Below are 20381 nucleotides of genomic sequence, written 5' to 3'. Positions count from 1 at the left end.
TGCAAATTTTACTATAGTGTGTCTTGGTGTTGGCTGGCTTTTATAGATTTTGGTGGGAGTTCTCTGTACCTCCTGGATTTCAATGTCTTTTTCCTTCCTCAGATTAGGTAAGTTTTCAGCTGTAATTGCTAAAATAAACCTTATACCATCTTTCTCCTCTCTTCTTCTTCTGGGACTCCTATGATACAAATGTTATGCTTTATGGAGTTGCTGAGTTCCCTAAGTTTATATTCATGATCCAATATTTTTATTTCCCTCTTCTTTTCAGCTTCATTATTTTCCATAATTTCATCTTGTATATCACTTATTCATCCCTCTGATTCTTCCATCCTTGTGGTCATTACATCTAGTTGGTTTTGCATATATCTTACAGCATTTTTCATTTTGGCCTACTAGTTTTTAGTTATCTCTGCAGTAAGGGACTCCCTAGTGACTTTTATGCTTTTCTCAAGCCCAGCTAGTATCCTTATGACTGTTGTTTTAAATTCTGGTTCAGGTAGGGGTGCCCAGGTGGCTCAGTCAGTTAAGCATCTGACTTTGGCTCAGGTCATGATCTCATGATTCATGGGTTCGAGCCCTGCGTTGAGCTCTGTGCTAACAGCTCAGGGACTGGAGCCTGCTTCAGATTCTGTGTCTTCCTCTCTCTCTCTGCCCCTCCCCCATTTGCACTCTGTCTCTCTCTTAAACATTAAAAAAAATTTAAATTCTTGTTCAGGTATATTACTTATATCTGTTTTGATTATTCCCTGGCCATTACTTCTATCTCTTCTTGTTCTCTCTTTTGGGATGAATTCCTCCATCTTGGCATTTTGTCTATATCTCTGTCTTCTCTGCATTAGGAAAACCTGTTATATTTCCTGCTCCTGAGAGTAATGGCTATATTACTAAGATGTCATATACTTCCCAGGGTATGGTGCTTCAGGAAGTGTTTTGGTGTATGCTGTATGTGCTCTGCTGTTGTGGTTTGGCTGCTCTTTTCCTCAGATCAGTACTCTGTAGAGTTTCTCCTTACCTGCAGTGGAGAGTGTTTGGACCTTGTACAGTATGTGGCAAGTTTTAATTAGGTGTGTTTTAGTCTGCTTGTTAAAAAAGGTTAGATCCTATTTCCTCTAGAGCTGAAGTTTTGCAGCACTCTATGGTCAGTAGACTTGGTGCTTGCAGAGGGTTTATGCTGGTCTTGTGGGGGAGGAGCCCTCCTCAGCTCTGGCTTTCAGAGCTTGCCCTTAATAAAACAAACAAACAAACAAATACACCTGCAGAGCTCAGGGGGGCAGGGCCTGGTGTAAGTGGCTCAAGCCTCTACTGTGGGCATTGTGCCTCTCTCTCAAGTACATCTGTGCTGATGGAAGGGGTGAAAAATGGCATCCACCTGCTCTAGTCCCTAGAGAGGGTAGTTCACGCCTGCCACTCTTCAGGAAGCCCTCACGGAAGAGTGAACAATCCCTTCTTGTGTCACAGGCTTCCATCAGATCCCTGCCTTCACCCTTGTCTGTGTCCAAACTGTCCACCTTCCCGGTGGCACAGTGCTCCTGTGTTTTACATCAGGTGTGCTGGCTGGCATTCAAAACTTCAAATTTTAGGGACCTGGAGTGGCAGGGTGCAAACCTACACTGATCCTCTGGGGAAGGATCATGCCATGCTTGGCTGCTTCCAATTTGTCCCAGAAAATCAGTTCCAGGACTGAGCAGGGGCTTGGGAGTTTATGGTAAAGTGCAGCCAAAAGCTAGCTTCCTGGTTAGTTGCACTTAGCAGGTGCATTATGCTGATGAATGAGGCAGCTCAATGGTGCCTGCCTGGTCTTTTGTCCCCTTAGGGGCAGTGCCACCTCTCCCAAATGCACTCCAAGAAGGAGAACTGTCTCTCCCGGTGGGACCCAGTATAACCTCAGACCACGCTGTCTGCTCCCAGACCTCTACCCTCCTTCTCCAGGAGCACCACCACATCTACCAGGATCAACCTTGGCGATGGTGTGGACTTCTAAAACTTCAGACTTTGAGCTCTGCTGCTTGTGAAAACTTGTGATAATCAGCCACTCTCATTTCCTCAATGATTTGGGGGAAGTGTTTTTCTTGTGCAGCACCCTGCACCTGTATGCTGCATTCTTCCTTTTTCTTTCTCCTGTCTCTGTGATTAGGGCTCCCTCTCCTCTGCAGCACACTATGATTCTTTTCTCCCCCAAATCACTCTCTGCACTTCCTACCTTCCATGATGCAGCCTCTTTTCTCCCTCTAGTTGTTCAGTTTCTTCTCTCAGTGCTCAGATCAATTTCTTGGTATTCAGAATGATTTGATATTTATCTAGCTGTGTTCAAGGAACAAGGCAATCACAGAGTCCCCCTATTACTACACCATCTTTATTCTCCCCATCTTTTCTTTAGAATTCTATTAATAGCTGCACTTTATTGTCTCCTTCCTCCACTTTCTTGGGCATTCTTTGTTGACCTCATCTTTCTCTTCTTGAGTTGGTGCTTAGATGATTCATTTTCAGTTTTAAAAAAAAATTTATTTTATTGTTGTAAAGAAGCAACATGAGATCTACCGTCTTAACAAAATTTTGAGTGTATAATACAATATTGTTGACCATAGGTTACAACACTGTATAGCAGATCTCTACAGCTTATTCATCTTAATTAAAACTTTATGCCCACTGATTAGTAACTTCCTGTTTCCTCTTTAGTCCCACTCTTTTGAATCTATGAATTTGACTATTTTAGACACCACATATAAACTGAATCATACAGTATTTGTCTTTCTGTAGGTGGTTTATTTCACTTAGCATAACAGCCCCGAATTGACCAATACCCAATATTTTGCAATATTTTGCATGTTGCAGAATTTTCTTCTTGTTTAAGGTTTAATAACATTCCCTTGCAGGCTTTCTTCATTCATCCATCGACAGAAACTTAAGTTATTTCCATATCTTGGCTATCATGAATAGGGCTTCTATGAACACAGGAGTGCTAATCTGTCTTTGATATCCTGATTTCATTTCTCTTAGATCGGTATCCAGAAGTGGGATTGGTGGATCCTACAGTTCTCTTTTTAATTTTTTGAGGAACTCCTATACTGTTTTTCATAGCCACCATTTTGCATTCTTACCAACTATGTACAAGGTCCCAATTTCTCCACATTCTTACCAATATTTATTATCTTTTAATTTTTTGATAATCATCATCTCAAACAGGTGTGAGGCAATAAGTGGTTTTGATTTGCATTTCCATGGTGATTATTGATGTTGAGGATCTTTTCATATATCTGATGGCCACACATATGTCGTTGGAAAACTGTCTGTTCAAGTTCTTTGTCCATTTTAAAACTTGATTGTTATTTCTATTAATTGTAAGAGTGCCTTATATATTTTGGGTATTAACTCCTTATTGAGTGTATAGCTTGCAAATATTTCATTCCATTCTATTTTATAGGTTGCCTTTTTTTGATGGCTTCCTTTGCTGTACAGTAACATTTTAGTAACAAAAACCTAGTTTTTGTGTCAGATCCAAAAAATCACCAACAAGACCAATCTCAGTGACCTTTTCCCCTATGTTTTTTTTTTTTTTAATAAGAGCTTTACAGTTTCAGGTCTTTAATTTAAATCCTAAATCCTTTTTGAGTTGATTTTTGTGTATGGTATAAGATAAGGAACCAATTATACTCTTTCGCATGTGAGTGTCCAATTTTATAATACCCTTTATTGAAGAGACTATCCTTCCCCTATTGCATATTGTTGGTGCCTTTGTCGAAAATTAGTTGACCATATATATGTGGGTTTATTTCTGGGCTCTCTATTCTGTCCCATTGATCTGTGTTTTTATGCCAATACCGTATTGTTTTGATTGATATAGTTATGTAACATACATAAGAAGGTATAATGCTTCCAACTTTGCACTTCTTGCTTAAAATTGCTTTAGCTATTCAGGTTCTTTTATGATTCCATATGAATTTTAGGACTTTTTTTTTTTTTCTATTCCTGTAAAACTGCCATTTGAATTTTGATAGGGATGGCACTGAAAGTGTAGATCACTCTGTATAGTATGGACATTTTACAATATTAACCCTTTCAATCCATGAACATGAGATGTCTTGCTATTTACTTGTGTCTTCAATTTTCTTCATAAATGTTTGATAGCTATCATTGTATAGATCTTTCACCTCCTTTGTTTATTCTTAAGAATAAGATGCAATTGTAATTGGTATTGTTTTCTTAATTTCTTTTTCAGATGCAATTGTAAATGGTATTGTTTTCTTAATTTCTTTTTCAGATAGTTTGTTGTTAGTGTGTAGAAACGCAACCAATTTTCATTTGTTGATTTTGTATCCTGAAACTTTACTAAGTTCATTCATTAGTTTTAACAGTTTTTGGATGGAGTCTTTAGAGTGTTCTATATATAAGATAATGTATTCTGAAAACAAAACAAGTTTCATTTTTCCTGATATGGATGCCTTTTATTTCTTTCTTTTGCCTAATTGTGCTGCTCAGGACTTCCAGTACTAAGTTGAATAGAATTGATGAGAGTGGGCCTCTTTGTCTTGCTCCTAATCTTAGATGAAAACTTTTGGCTTTTCAGCAGTGAGTATGTTAGTTGTAAGCTTGCTATATAAAACCTTTGTTTCTTTGAGGTATAATCCTTCTATACCTAACTTGTTGAGGGTTTTATCAAAGGTTATTAAATTTTGTCAAATGCTTTCACTGCATCTACTGCAATGATATGATTTTTTTCTCTTCATTGTGGCATATCATGTTTATTTAGAATATGCTAAACTACCTAGACCCAGAAACAAATACAACTTGATCACTGTATGTAATCCTTTTAACATGCTGTTGAATTCTGTTTAGTAGTATTTTGTTGAGAATTTTTGCATATATATTCATCAGGAATATTGGCCTATAATTTACAATGTCCTTATCTGGCTTTGGTATCAGGGTAATGCTGGCCTTGTGAAATGAGTTTGGAAGTGTTCCCTCCTCTTCAATTATTTTGGAAGAATTTGAGAAGGACTGTCATTAAGTCTTTAAATATTTGGTAGAATTCATCAGTGAAGCCATCTGTTACTGGACTTTTCTTTGCTGAAAGATTTTTTTTTTTATTACTGATTCATTTGCCTTAACTGTTATTGGTCTGTTCAAATATTCTGTTTCTCCATAATTTGTTCTTGGTAGGCTGTGTGTTTCTAGGGATTTATCCATTCTTCTAAGTTGTCCAATGTTTTGGCATATCATTGTTCCTGTAGTCTCCTATGATCATTTGTATTTTTGTGGCATTACATGTAACATCTCTTTTCTTATTTTGAGTTTTCATTCTTTTTTTCTGTTAGGGTAGCTAAAGGTTTGTCAAATTTATCTTTTCAAAAAACCAACTCATAATTTCATTACCTTTTCTATTATCTCTCTGGTCTCTATTTCGTTTATTTTTGCTCTGATCTTTGTTATTTCTTCCTTCTACTCAATTCAGGGTTAGTGCTTCTTCCTTTCCTAGTTCCGTGTGATGTAAAGTTAGGTTGTTTGAGATCTTTCTGTTTCTTTGATGTAGACATTTATCACTATAAACTTTCCTCTTAGAGCTGATTTTACCACATCTCCATAATTTTAACGTGCTGTGTTTCCATCTTCATTTGTCTCAGATACTTTTAAATTTTTTCTTTAACCCATTAGTTGTTCAGAAGCATGTTGTTTAATCTCCACGTATTTGTGAATTTTACAGTTTTTCTCCTGTTACCGATTTCTTGTTTCATGTAATTGTGGTCAGCAAAGATGCATGATATGATTTCAATCTTTTTGTATAAGACTGGTTATGTGGCCTAATAAATGATTTATCCCAGAGAATGTTCTATGTGTATTCTGCCACTGTTGGATGGAATGTTTTGTATACGTCTGTTTGATGTTTTTTTGTATAAAGTGTAGTTTAAGTCCAGTATTTTCTTACTGATATTCTGTCTGGATGATCTATCCACTGTGCAAAGAGGGGTATTGAAGTCTCCTATTGTTTCTTCCTTCAGATCGGCTAATGTTTGCTTTATATATTTAGATGCTCCAATATTAGGTGCATATTTTTTTTAACATCTTATTGATGAATTGACCACTTTATCATTATGTAATGGCCTTGTCACTTATAGTTTTTGACATAAAGTCTATTTGTTTGATATAATTATCACTGCACCTATTCTCTCAGTTTCCATTTGCAGGAAATATCTTTTACCATCCCTTCACTTTCAGTCTATGTTTGGATAATTAGTTCATTTACATTTAAGGTAATTTTTGGTAGGTAAAGTCTTTTGTTAATTCTTCTCTGGGTGTTTTGTAGACCCTTTGTTCTTTTCTTCCTCTCTTGCTCTCCTCTTTTGTTGTTTGGTAATTTTCTGTAGTAGTATGCTTTGATTCCTTTCTTGATCTTTTGTGTATCTACTACTGGTTTTTGCTTTCTGGTTACCATGAGGCTTACATAAAACATTGTAACAGTCCATTTTAAGCTTATAACTTAACTTGGACAGCATATAAAAGCTCTATATGTTTACTCCCTGACCCTACATTTTATGTTTTTGATGTCATCATTTATATCTTTTTAGTGTACTCATTAAAAAATTATTATAGCTGTAGTCATTTTTAATACTTTTGTCTCAACCTTTATACTAGAATTATATGTGATTTATACACCACCATTATATATTAGAGCATTCCAAATTTGACTATATATCCACCTATGCCAGTGAGTTTCATACTTTCATGTTTTCATTTTACTAATTAGCACTTTTTCTTTTTAAAAAAAATTTTTTTAACGTTTATTTATTTTTGAGACAGAGAGAGACAGAGCATGAACGGGGGAGGGTCAGAGAGAGGGAGACACAGAATCTGAAACAGGCTCCAGGCTCCGAGCTGTCAGCACAGAGCCCGACGCGGGGCTCAAACTCACGGACCGCGAGATCGTGACCTGAGCTGAAGTCGGCCGCCCAACCGACTGAGCCACCCAGGCGCCCCACTAATTAGCACTTTTTCATTTCAGCTGGAACAACTTCTTTTAGCATTTCTTGTAAGGCAAGTCCAGTGGTGATGCTCCTTCAACTTTTGTCTTATCTTTATCTCCTCTTCAATTCTGGGACAATTTTGTCTGGCAAAGTGTTCTTGGCTGGCAGTTTTTCTTTCTTCCCTTCCTTCTCTCCTCCCTCCCCTCCCCTCCTTCCTCTCTTCTTCCTTTTCTCCATTCCTTCCTTCCTTCCTTCTTCTTTGAGAACTTAGACTGTATCATTCCACTCCCTTCTAGCTTACAAAGTTTACCCTGAAAAATCTGCAAGTAGTCTTGGGGCAGGGGTTATCTTGTATGTAACATGTTGCTTTTCAATCATTGCTTTCAAAATTTTTTCTCTTGAACTTTTGAAAAATTGATTATGTCTCAGTGCAGGTCTCTTAAAATTATCTTGTTTTGTGCTTTTTAAAGTTTTCTTGATCTGGATGTCTATTTCCCCAGGTTTGGGAAGTGTTCAGCCATTATTTCATTTAATAATCTCTCTGTGCCTTTTTTTCTCTCTTCTCCTTTTGGGACTCTCATATTCTCATAATGTGTTTATTCCTCCACTTGTTGGCATCCTGTAAGTTCCTTAAGCTATCTCTACTCTTTTTCCTCCTCTGACTGGATGATTTCCACTGACCTCTGAGTTTACTGATCCTTTCTTCTGCTTGACCTAGTCTCCTGTTGAACCCGTGTACTGAATTTTTCAGTTCACTTATATTCTTCAGCTCTATAATTTCTTTCTACTACTTTTTAATATTTTTTCTCTGTTGAAACTCACTTTGTTTATGTATTGGTCTCATGACTTCGGTGAGCATCTTTATGGCCATTATTTTGAATTAGATGACAGGTAAATCATTTATCACCACTGGTTTTATCAGTGAGGTGAGTTGGAAGGAAAGGCACAGGAAGTTCCCATAGTAGGTTCAGGATTCCATAAGACTACTAACTGTGTGCTCCATCAGTTCCCTGATGAAGGATAATTAGAATCCTGGCCCCTGGGCAGCAGCTGGGAAATTATGTAACCAAATCCCTTGCAGAGAGAAATTGAGAGTCTTGTGTTTTTGTCTGCTTCTTCTGTACTGATGGTAGGGGGATGGTGGTAGGAAGTGCTTACATATCTATTAAAAATTGCCTCTTTGTTTTTGGTGATAAAGGAGGACTTGTGAATGCCAAGCCCTTTTGGATCTCTGAGCTAGGTGATTTGGGAGCCAGTCCCTTAAGAGGCAGTCATGACAGGTGGGATGCTAGATGTGTGGACAAGCTCTTTCCAGGGAGAAGGTGGACACTTGTTTTCATCACTGGAGTGAGGGGAAAGAAAAGTATTGAAGTACCCATAATCCCTTTCAGGCCCCTAGAGAAGTCCAGTCAACTTCCAGATGAAGGTTGATTAGAAACTCAACCTTGGGTGGGGGGAGAGGGAGAAGACACTGGACCCTCAGACAGCAGCTATAAAAATGTGCAGTCAAATCCCTTCAATGGGGAAACTGGTAGCTTTGTCTTTTTGTCTGTTCTCTCTGTGTTGAGCCCACTGGTATAGTCACGGTAAGTGCTCACACTTCTGTTTAAAACCTCCTCTTTGTTTAATATGGTCCTGAGGGACTCATGAATGTTGCGCTCCAATGGCTTTCACAGCTAGGTGATTTGGGAGCCAATTCCTTGTGTAGCAACAATAAATTTGGGGAGCTAGACATGTGATCCAAACCCTTTGCTCCCCAGGGAAAAGCTGGCAGTTGGGGTTCCCTTCTTACTGCAAATTGCTAAGCCAGGAGTTTATGGGATGAATGTGTCTCAACCTTTCCTACTCCTTTCAATGTGTGTATTTTCTCAGTCACTTACTGTGTAGGAGTCACTCAACTAGTTTATTTCTCTCCAAGGGAACTGATTTGTGTGTAGCTGTTTATTCAGTGAATCTGTGGGAGGCAGCAAAATAAGGAATCTACTATTCTGCCATCATGCTGACATCCTTTGTATTTTGTTTTCTTTACTTTTACATTAGTTCTAGGAAAATACTAAACACCAGTAGTAATAGCAGACATCTTTATCTTGTTGGGACTTTGACAATAGTGAAGCATATATCTAGTCATCAAAAACAAAAGAAATTAAAGTGATTCCTGTCAAGGCTTTCTTTTTTTGTTTCAGGACACAGTCATCCATCCTCCACAAGCCCCCACAGTTAGCTGCAAAGAAAACAGTAGGAAAACATGATGTTGGCCACCGGGTGAAAAGCTACCAACCCCTAAATCAAATATAAAGAGAGGTGTGGAAGATTCTAAGTCTAAGGCACCTGTTGGGAAATTATGTAACACATAAGCTGACGGCAAGGAGTTGGGTACAGTTCTAGAAATAATGAGATTATCCATTACAAGTTCATTCAAGGAACTTCTATTTATTTTTATTTAATAAGAAAACCAGGACTTATTAATATTTAATATCAAATTGATGTTAGAATCCTCACTCAGATCATATAAAGGCAGGTCATATGTCCTAAATGCGATGTGAAGCCTTGCTGGAAAAGTGGAAAGTACCACAAATGAGAGTGTTTCACAGAGGTGCTCTTCAACTATTTGCCTTTACCATACTGCAATTCATTCGAGTTATAGTTAACGAAATGAACAGGTGTTATTCCTCAGAAAATGGATTCACTTTAAAATATTTCTACAAAGAAACAACATATTTAAGAGAATGCTAATAATGCAAATAATTAATGTGTAAGAGATAAGAAAGAAAGTGAAAAATGATTGCTATCTAGCACTCAATTGCCTAGAATTTTGTCTATCCTGCAACTACTGGACTGCTATAATGGAGAAAGCACTCTAAGTTTATGGTACCATTTCAATGGAAAGCTTAGGAAAATCCATTATGATAGCCTATTCTAAAATGTTAAAGGGATTAAAAGATTACTTTTAAATGGTAGATAAAGTTTTCAGATTTTCTTAGGAAGTTGGGTCTCACAGTGGATAATATTGAGAAGATAAATTAACACTAAGAAAATGTCATTATTACTCAAATGATAGTGATACTCATTTTCAACTGCATCTAACTTAAACCTCTTGGTATTTTAGATTTGACACAGTCTATCCAGGCTAATAGAATTTATAATACAGATTACAAAACACTTACTCTTTTCAAACCAGATTCTCATTATCTCTATTACCTTTTCTCCAACACTTTGCTGGTTTTCAAAATTACTACCACATACAGAAGATGCAAATGAAGGGGGAAAAACAATGTAGTCTGGAAACTTCTAAAGTCTTTGGCGGGGGGGGGGGGTGTCCCTATAAAATCATGTCTAAGTAGTTCACACTACAGATTATAAAGATATTGATAAATGCAAAGCTACACTAAGCATTAACACTTGCTTTACATGACTTGTTTTTAATTTTTGATTTCATAATGTAGCTAACATTGAACTACAGAATTCAGAAGAAAAGTTGGAAGTTAAATTTGAAAATAAAAAACAGAAACACTTACCCAAAATTATACACCCTTAAGTTCAGGCTGTACATTATTAGTTCTTTCATTCAAGGTAATAGTTCATGAACGGTCACAGACACTCAATTTTCAGTCAGAGAGCTCTACCACTTTTTACTAGGCAAATGAGTAAACCATTCTAAATCTTTGGTCCCGCATCTGGAGATTACAAAAGTACTACCCATTACCCTATACTGAGCTCCCGGTACCATGTATTACAGTCTTTTGACACTCAATAGATATTTGTTGAATAAATGACTGACTTTAAACATTAATTCAAATTAATTGAACTCATTTCAATTCAATTCAAAAACTCATGAATTGAGTTTTTACTAAATGTCAGGCATGGATTTCAGGACTATGAGCAAAAGATGAACAAAAAACAATGTCTCTTCTTGAGTTCAGACACACAGATAAACCCAAGTTCCATAAAATACTGGATAAATGTAACATGGGTGATACATGTTATAATAAATGAACAAAACCCTATGAGAACACAAATGAGGAAATGATTCTTTTTGGGACAGAAGGGTTCCATGAAAGATGCATGGAACAGCTGACCTTTGGGCTGAGCCTGAGAGGATATAGGAGTTCATCATGGAGAAGAGGGGAAAGAATATATAAGAAGAACTGCAAGCAAATGCATGAAGGTGCAAAAGTACAAGGCATGTACAGAAATACTGAGCTGCCAGGCACGGCTAGAATACTTCTTAAGGGAAACAAAGTGGCAGCAAGTGAGGCTGAAGAAAACATCTAAGAGCAAGAGTGTAAAGGGCCTTATTTACCATGTTATGTTAATAGAAGTTATTCTGGAGGCAGAGAGGAGCCATTGTATAGAAGCAAGAGCATCACAAAAGTCAGACAACTTACTTCAGAATTTCTACGGTACACATTTTTCACATTTTCCTATCTCGAAAATCACCATGTGTCTTCCAATTAACGGCCTCCTAAAGTCATGAAGAAATGTCCTTGTCTGTACATAAAAGTTAAAGTATAAACTCACCTAAAAGTGTAGAGACATGGTTGTTTCCTCATGGTATGACTAGACAAATACCACCACTAAATATATATAAATTCAATATTAATTCAAGAATGAGTCCTAGTTTCTTTTAAGTGCATTTATTTTGAGAAAGAGAGACAGAGGCAGATAGAGACAGTGAGCAGGGGAGGGGCAGAGAGAGAGGGAAAGAGAATCCCAAGCAGGCTCCAAGTTGTCAGCAGTGTGGAGCCCAAAGCAGGGCTCAAAATCATAAACTGCAGGATCATGACCTGAGCTGAAGTGAATAGTCAGACACTCAACCGACTGAGCCACCCAGGCACCCCAAGTCCTGGTTTTTGATCAAAAACCTTCATTGGCACATTCAGATAAAAGCAGAATAACACCAGAATCCAAACTTGGAGACACTGTATTGTGATTTGAAAGAAAACCTCTCAGATAACAGTGAAGCACTCTTAAATTGTCTCACCAATGCTTTTGATGGCACAGAAGATGTGTGAAACCACCAACATCAAAATGAAAAGTTATTTAGGAAAAGTACTCATATACAAAGAAGTTTTAGGAATTCCTTAATCAATTTATTTCATTTATATTCTTTTTTATGTCTATTCAAAAGTGAGATGTGATAAAAAATATGTCTAAATATCTCCAAAAGAATTTTTTAATTATGAAATAAAAATCCTACATATTAAGAAAGCATTGTGTTGTAGCTTAATTAGGCAGTTTTTCTTCTTTGTTAGTATATGAAATAATAGCACTTACTATTTCAATGTTATTTTACATTCATTTTGTTATAGAAATGTAGCTCTGAGAGCTGTATTTGATGTAGGATCAAAAAGCAGAGAAATCAGATGCAGGCCAATTGGCTAGTAAGAAAGCTACTACAAAGTACACAGAAAACATGACAAGGACCTCATTAGGACAGTATGATGTTGTATAAGGTAAGATGGAATAGAAGAACCTTTCCGGAAGAATAATAGGAACTGATCGTTGTTTTAGTCTGTTTAAGCTGCTGTAACACAATACATGGAATGGGTGGCTTATAAACAACAGAAATCTCTTCCTCACAGTTCTGAAGTCTAAAATCAAGGCACTGGCAGATTTGGTTTCTGATGAGAACCTTCTTCCTGGCTGTCTTTTAAATGTAACTTCACATGGCAGAAGTGACAAAGGAGCTCCCTGGGGTCTCTTTTATAAGGGTACTAATCCCATTCATGAAGGCTCTGCCCTCATGACTTAGTCACCTCCCATAAGCTCTATCCTCTAATACCATCGTATTGGGGTTAAGCTCAATATGAATTAGGATATTCAATCTGTAGCATTTGATCCTTGGCCCCCAAAATTCATGTCTCTCTTAAATGAAAAATACATTTATTTCATCTCAACAACCCCTGAAAGTCTTAACTTGTTCCAACATCAACTCAAAGTCTGAGTCCAAAGTCTCATCTAAAAATCATCTAAACCAGATATGGGTGAGACTGAAGGCAGGCTTCATCCTGAGCCAATTCCTTCCCAGCTGTGAACCTGTGAAATCAAACACGTTATGTGCTTCCAAAATACAATGATAGGACAACATAAGATAGACATTCCGAGTTCCAAAAGGGAGAAAGAAGAAAGAAAGTAATGACAGGTCCTGATTAAGTCTAAAACCTAAGGCTGGAGCAGAATCTTCTTTGTGTTTGTCCAACCTGTGGTCCTGCTTCCCAGACCCTCTGGGGTCCCACTCCCACAGTTTTGCCAGATAGGGGCTGGGTCCCAAAGGCTATCGATGGCTTTCCCCCCATGCCTCTGGGCAGCCCCCAACCCTATGACTGCTTGGAACAGACCACACCGTAGCTCTCAAAGGTTAAAGTCACATGCCTTTCCTGGGCTGGAATCGCCTGCAGGTGGTCATGAGGGCAACCCCAGCCCCACAGCTCCACTGGAGCCTCTGCAGAGATTCTCTGCCTGGGTCTTGCATCAGGAAATCTAGGTGGAAATAGCCTTGATCTCATAGCTTGTGCACTCTGCCCTGGCAGAGATGGTGCCACAGGACAGCACCACATGGATGAAGCAAAATCTGCTGCCTGTGCCTTCTGGTGGGGTAACTACTGGGGCCTCCCACCATAAAGATTCACCGGAAATGCACCTGGGGCAATCACGGGGCTTGGTACAAATGCAGGGAGTGGAAATGGAAATTCTCGAGGCAAGGCAAAACACAGTCCCACAAGTGCCCTCAGCCCCTCCTTTGAAATCATTCAGCCTCCCAGACCTTTATGCTCTGGCTCTGTAATGGGGGTGGCAGAGCAGGATGGTCACTAAATTGCCTTCTTCCATTGTCTTGAACAATAGCTCCTAAATTCAGTTTTGATGGCTCATTTCCTTATCAGATGGTTGTTTGGCCACATTCTTTGTATTCTCTCCCAAACAGTTCACCCACTCTTTTTAATATGGACAGGCTTAGAATTTTCCAAATCTTTTAAGTTCCTCCTCCTTTTTGATGAACAAGTCTGTCCTTTCTTTCTTCTTGCATTTTACTATAATAAAGAAAAGCTAAGCTGCAATTTCAATACTTTGCTTAGATATTTCTTCAGCCAAATATCCAGCCAAATATTTTCTTTGTATCTCTCTTTTCTTTCTGGGTTATCAACAGAATCATTCTTAACGGGCTGTTCATTGTAAGGTAGGCTTTTGCTAGTACAAACCTCAAAATTCTTCCAGCCTCTCTAATCATGTAATCTAATCTAATCTAATCTAATCTAATCTAATCTAATCTTAGTTGCAAACCCACTTTCACATTTTTAGAGCAGCACCCCATCTGGGCTGCTATAACAAAAGTACCATAGATTAGGTGACTTATAGATAACATACATTTATTTCTCATAATTCTGAAGGCTGGGAAGTCCAAGATCAAGGTGCTGGCAGATTCACTGTCTGGTGAAAGCCCTTTTCCTTGTTCATAGATGGCTGCTTTTTTGCATAACCTCATATGGCAAAAAGGACAAGGTATCTCTCAGGGTCTCTGTTAAAAGGACATTGATTCCATTTATGAGGGCAGAACCCTCATGACTTACTCACATCTCAAAGGCTCCACCTCCTAACACCATCACATTTTGGGGGGACACAAATATTCAGTCTATAGCAATAATCAAATATATGTTGGTTTTGGAAGTGGAAGTCCTAATGATAAGAAAGGGAGGATAGTGGCAGATCAATCTGCGATTTCTGTTTGGGGCAAATGAACAGTGGAGTTAATAACTGAATAGGTTTAATAACCAAATAGTTTAAAATTCAAACAGTTTTTAAAAAAGAGAACATAAATACGGAGCAAGCTTGAGCTTTGGGGGATAACAATAATACAATCTTTTTGATCTTGAGTTTAAGATGTCTATGGGTCTGCTAGATAGACAATTTAAAGTTATGGGTCTGTTCCTTAGAGAAAAGTTCTAGAGCCACACAACAGAAAGTCAGAGTATCAACTAGTTGCCAGAAATCCTAGGCATCTACTTCAATAACTGACCATCTGGTTTTTATTATGTTCTTTTAAAAGAGACAAGAGGTTTTCTAATCACCTAGTCATAAGGCTTGTTCTTAAACTTAAAGGCTCCTCTAACCACTACTGATTCGTTTACTAGTTCTTTCCCCTCATAGTCCCTAAATGTAGGCCTTTCTCAAAGTTCTGTCTTCAAACTTATCTTTCTATTCTCATCTTTGGGAATTCACTCAAATAGCTTTGACACTCTTTCCTATGCAAATAGCTGCCAAATCTCCACCTCAAGTCTCAACTTCACACCTACATTCCAAGTAATTTTCACACTGTCACCTGGATGCTGCTCAGGCACCCTGTAACTTGGGCCAAATTGAGTTTTCTTTTCCTTCAGAAGTTTCTCTTCCCCATTATTGCTATTTCACTCACGCAGGGTCATCTTTGAAACTGCCTACCTCCTCACCCCCTCCATTTAAATAGTTGTCATTCTTTGGGGTGCCTGGGTGGCTCAGTCGGTTAAGCGTCCAACTCTTGATTTCAGCTTGGGTCACGATCTCATGGTTCCTGAGATCAAGCGCCGCGTGGGGCTATTTGCCATGCATTGAGCCTACTTAGGATTCTCTCTCTTCTTCTCTTTGCCCCTCCCCTGTGCATGTATGCTCGCTCTCTCTCTCTCTCTCTCAAAATAAATAAATAAACTTTAAAAATGGCTGTCAATGGGGCGCCTGGGTGGCTCAGTCGGTTGAGCGTCCGACTTCAGCTCAGGTCACGATCTCGCGATCTCGCGGTCCGTGAGTTCGAGCCCCACGTCGGGCTCTGGGCTGATGGCTCAGAGCCTGGAGCCTGCTTCGGATTCTGTGTCTCCCTCTCTCTCTGCTCCTCCCCCGTTCATGCTGTGTCTCTCTCTCTCTGTCTCAAAAATAAATAAACGTTAAAAAAATTTTTTTAAATAAAAAAAAAAATGGCTGTCATTTTATTATAACTTAAAAAAAATTTTCTGTGTGTTCCCACCTTTTCAATGCTACTAACCTACAAACCCACTCAGTTCATTGGCACACTCAGCTAGTCTACTAACCAGCTAGTCTACTTTCTCTCCCCAAATTTGTTCTTTCAACTCATTGATAATAGGTTAATCTTAGAAACTCTTAAAAATTGGTCCTTTTGCGTGCGCGCGCGCGCACACACACACACAGTGTTCTATTGATAACATTACTGGAAATAAGATCCCCATTTTATATTTGAAATCTCCACAATATAACTTTATATTTTAGTGATTAGGAGTTTGGGTTTATTACCAGTCAGGCCTAGATTAAGATCCAAGAACATCAACTTAATAGTTGTATAACTTTGGGCAAATCATTTAATATCTTCTCATTTAAAAAGTGGGAATAATACTAGTACCTACCTCATGGCATGTTCTTAAAGTTCAATAAAATAATGCATATCGAGTAGGTAGCAAAAAGCAGAGCTCACAGTACATGCTCATTAAATAAGGGCTAGTATTACTTTCTTCTATAAGTCTTTCAAACTACATCCACTCTTACATTATTTGATATTTTCCAAACATACCCAGTGTGTCTGTCTCTATACTTTTGCTCATGTTATCCTCCTTACTCTATCTTAACTTGTAAATTGCTGACTTTCAAGATCCACTTCAAATACCAGCTCTTTCAAGAAGTCTGATATCCCCAACCAGCTGCAATTTCTCCCTGTTTGCTTTCATGTTCTTTTAACTTCTGATATTTACAGCATTCTAGTTCATATTACAGTGTTATTGCATATTTCCCATCATTAGACTGTGAGCTCTCTGAGGACAGACACATTATTTTTATATCTCCAGCAGTGCAGTTGATGATGGAAACATTGTTTTCTGATCCCCAAATGCCTAAATAATAATTTACTTGCAGGCATTTTTCATATCATTTCCCTAATTTTGCTCAATTTCTTCTATATTTCTGTGGGGCATCTAGCTAACAGAGGGAAAAGAGATCAGTAAGTAATATTTTATTTGTAACAATACATTATAATGCATTACTAGTTAAATTACATTTCTTAAAAGAGACCACTGAAATCTGTAAACCCCCACTGAACAGTTTTAAACAACTTTATGAAGTATAATTACTATTATGGATATTTGTGGCATTAAAGTAAAATTTATAAGCTAAAGAAAATTAGAAAACTGCACATGGATTTGACATACATTCTCCAAAGATTTCTGTATTCCATGAATGTTACTTTAGAATGTTGTAGAGTTGGAAAAAATTACAAAATAAGATCATCTGTTCCTGAATTGAAATATTACACAGTCCATTGTTCAACACAACAAAGGTCTTTAAGATGGACTATAGCCAATATGAATCCTTGTGAAGCATCCATTTTTATTACAATGTATATGTATCTTGTGACTGATGAATCCCAGATGGTAAAATTACAACATATCCAAGGAGTTCCGAACAATATGAGAATTTAATGAGACAGTGTGAAAAAATACATACAGAATAGGAATGAAGATAAATGACTGCTTGTAATAGAAATTGTTTTTATTGTTTGTATGTGAATGAGAAAAATAATGATTGTTCTTCCAAACAACAACAAAAAAAAGAGTTGTCATTATCTTTTGTTCTCTGACACTGCTGTTATAGGAAGTGTTTCCATTTTTAACCACAGGCTATTCCAGATGATGCAACTCTTTTGGGGTTTGAGAAAAGTAATAGTATCTGTATCAAGGTCTTTAGGCTTCAGGCACTTTAGCATCATAACTTCAATTTTCATCATTTCTATTTTCTAGATAATATGTCACTGTAACCACTGATCATAAGACTGCAATAATGAACCTATTTCCAAAGAGAATTTGAATAATTTTAATATTATGGATTATAATCTCATCATATTCAAGAGACAAAGAAAAAGATCAGGACTTGGTGTAAAAAATGTAGTTTCTAATCTTGGTTTTGTAACTTTCTAGCTCTGCAATTTCCAGAGGGCCTCAGCGTTCTTATCTGTAATGTAAGGAAAATAAAGCTAGATGATCTCTAAAAAGTTCTGCATTAATGTTTCTTGATTTCTCCATTCTGGCTGCTCTTCCTCAAAAATCCTCTACTCCCCCTGCTGGATTATCAGCTCCTGTGCTTTGTCCTTTTTAGCCATGTATCAGAGTCCAAATTTCATTAGCCACTGGTTCATCGCATCTGCGCTATTAAGTCTCATCAGCTCTGAAAACTTGCTAAACCTTATTTGCTTTGTCTGTGCTGGTTTTCACTGTTTATTCTGTCTTCAGTTCATACATAATCTCCCTTTACCTGGCAAGCATATTAGACTAAAAGGTACATGTCTTGTCAATCATCTAGCACTTTTCATCACCTTTGATCCCCATCCAGAGTCTTCAGTCTGATACCTTCTATCGTCTCTCATGAAAGATGCTTTTATCACTACCTTCAAGACAATTAAATGAAGCAGATATGAATTCCCTTGGGCAAATGTTGATAGAGTTTTTCACTGTCCTTTCCACCTAACCAGCGCAATATGATATCAGCTCTGAAGTCAGAAAGTCTAAGAGGAGTTCAGAATCTACCAATTACTGGTGATAGAACTTTGGGAAAATCATTTAACCTCTCACAATTTTATCTCCAAAATTATTATTTCATAAAGAGGTTGTAAAGACGAATTAAAAAAATAAATGTATGTAATAGAGAACAAATAGAGTAACAAATAAAACGCTTTTGTATTAGGAACGGTCAAGTTTGGAAGTTCCCCCAACATTCCCAGAGTTGGAATTTTGTTTTGTATTTTTTCCCAAGGAAGATTCCATGAAGAAAAAGAAAAACCAAAATACAGAAGAGGGAGATGAGGTCTATATTAAAAAAAAGAAGAAGAAGAAAAAAGAAATAGGGGCTCTATTAGAATGAATGCTAGGTGGCCTATCAATTCAGCAACATAAATCTACAATTTTAAAATGGTAAAGAGGGGCACCTGCATGGCTCAGTTGGTTAAGTGTCTGACTTCAGCTCAGGTCATGATCTCATGGTTCATGAGTTCGAGCCCTGCGTCAGACTCTGTGCTGACAGCTCAGAGCCTGGAGCCTGCTTCAGATTCTGTGTCTCCCTCTATCTCTGCCCCTCTCCCACTCGTACTCTTTCTTTCACAAATACATACATTAAAAAAATTTTTTTTAAATAAAATAAAAAAATAAAATGGTAAAGAATCACTGGAAATTGTCATACACTACTGACAAAAGTATAAATTGGTAGAAACTTTGGGAGGTAGATTTTGCAATATGTACCAAGGGCCTTTAAAATGTACCCATAGAGCTGGGCACCATATAGTGGCTCAGTCGGTTGAACATAGGACTTCGGCTTAGGTCATGATCTTGCCATTTGTGAGTCTGAGCCCCATATCAGGCTCTGTGCCAACAGATCAGAACCTGGAGTCTGCTTTGGATTCTGTGTCTCCCCCTCTCTCTGCCCCTCCCGTTTGCGCTCTGTCTCTCCATCCCTCTCAAAGATAAACATTTAAAAAATTTTTTAATGTTTTTTAATGTTTATTCATTTTTGAGAGAAAGAGCATGAGCAGGGGAGGGGCAGAGAGAGAGAGGGAGACACAGAATCTGAAGCAGGCTCCAGGCTCCAAGCTTGTCAGCACAGAGCCAGACGCGGGGCTCCAACTCACGAACTGTGAGATCATGACCTGAGCCGAAGTAGGGCGCTTAACCGACTGAGCCACCCAGGCACCCCAACATTAAAAATTTTTTTAAATGTACCCATATAGTAATAGTATTTCATCAAAGCTAAGATGCTGACTTTGATAACTACATTATGGTCATGTAATAATAAAAATAATTTGTTTTTGGAAATGCACACTGAACTATCAAGTGATAGAGACGGATCATGTTTGCAACTTACTCTTTGAAATGCTGTATGCTGTATTCTTTGCTGTGTGTGGTCAACCCCTCTGGCACCAGCAAGCTGCACCAAGAATGCAAGCTGCCATCCCTACTGCCATCTGTGAGCTGGGGAATGGGGGACAGTAGGTGGGTCTGATGATTAGCTTTATGTATCAACTTGTTTGGGTCAGGGTACCCAGCTGTTTGGTCAAATGTTATTCTGGATGTTTCTATGAAGATGTTTTTTGGATGAGATTAACATCAAACTGATGGTCGAATAAAGCTGATTACTCTCCATAATGCAGGTGGGCTTCATCTAATCAGTTGAAGGCCCTAGTAAAACAAAAACGAACTTCCCCTAAGCAAGAAGGAATTTTTCCAGCAGACTCTGGACTTGAAATGCAACTCTTCTCTAAGTCTCCAGCTTTCTGGCCTACCCCATCAGATTTTGGACTCACAAGAATCCACATCACATGAGCCGTCTCCTTAAAATAATGATTTCTCTCTATATAAATATATCCTGTTGGTTCTACTTCTCTAGAGAACCCTGATAATACAGTGGGTAATT

At 37.9% G+C, this 20381-nt stretch overlaps 1 protein-coding gene across 4 annotated transcripts in view; it reads right to left on the bottom strand.

The window, feature by feature from the left end:
- The window catches only part of ZCWPW2 (zinc finger CW-type and PWWP domain containing 2), a 149263-nt gene that overhangs the window by 102350 nt on the left and 26532 nt on the right, over positions 1–20381 (bottom strand). The window contains exon 3 of one of the 4 annotated variants that reach the window (XM_053221553.1): positions 8837–8910. The exons of the other annotated variants lie outside the window; for them this stretch is intronic. The gene's annotated coding sequence lies outside the window, so the exon portion shown is untranslated. The remainder of the gene's footprint in view (positions 1–8836; positions 8911–20381) is intronic. 4 annotated transcript variants of the gene reach the window in all.

The sequence above is a fragment of the Acinonyx jubatus genome, chromosome C2, assembly GCF_027475565.1.
Source record: "Acinonyx jubatus isolate Ajub_Pintada_27869175 chromosome C2, VMU_Ajub_asm_v1.0, whole genome shotgun sequence".
NCBI classification, from domain to species: Eukaryota; Metazoa; Chordata; class Mammalia; order Carnivora; family Felidae; genus Acinonyx; species Acinonyx jubatus.
This window is presented reverse-complemented; position numbering and strand designations above follow the sequence as displayed.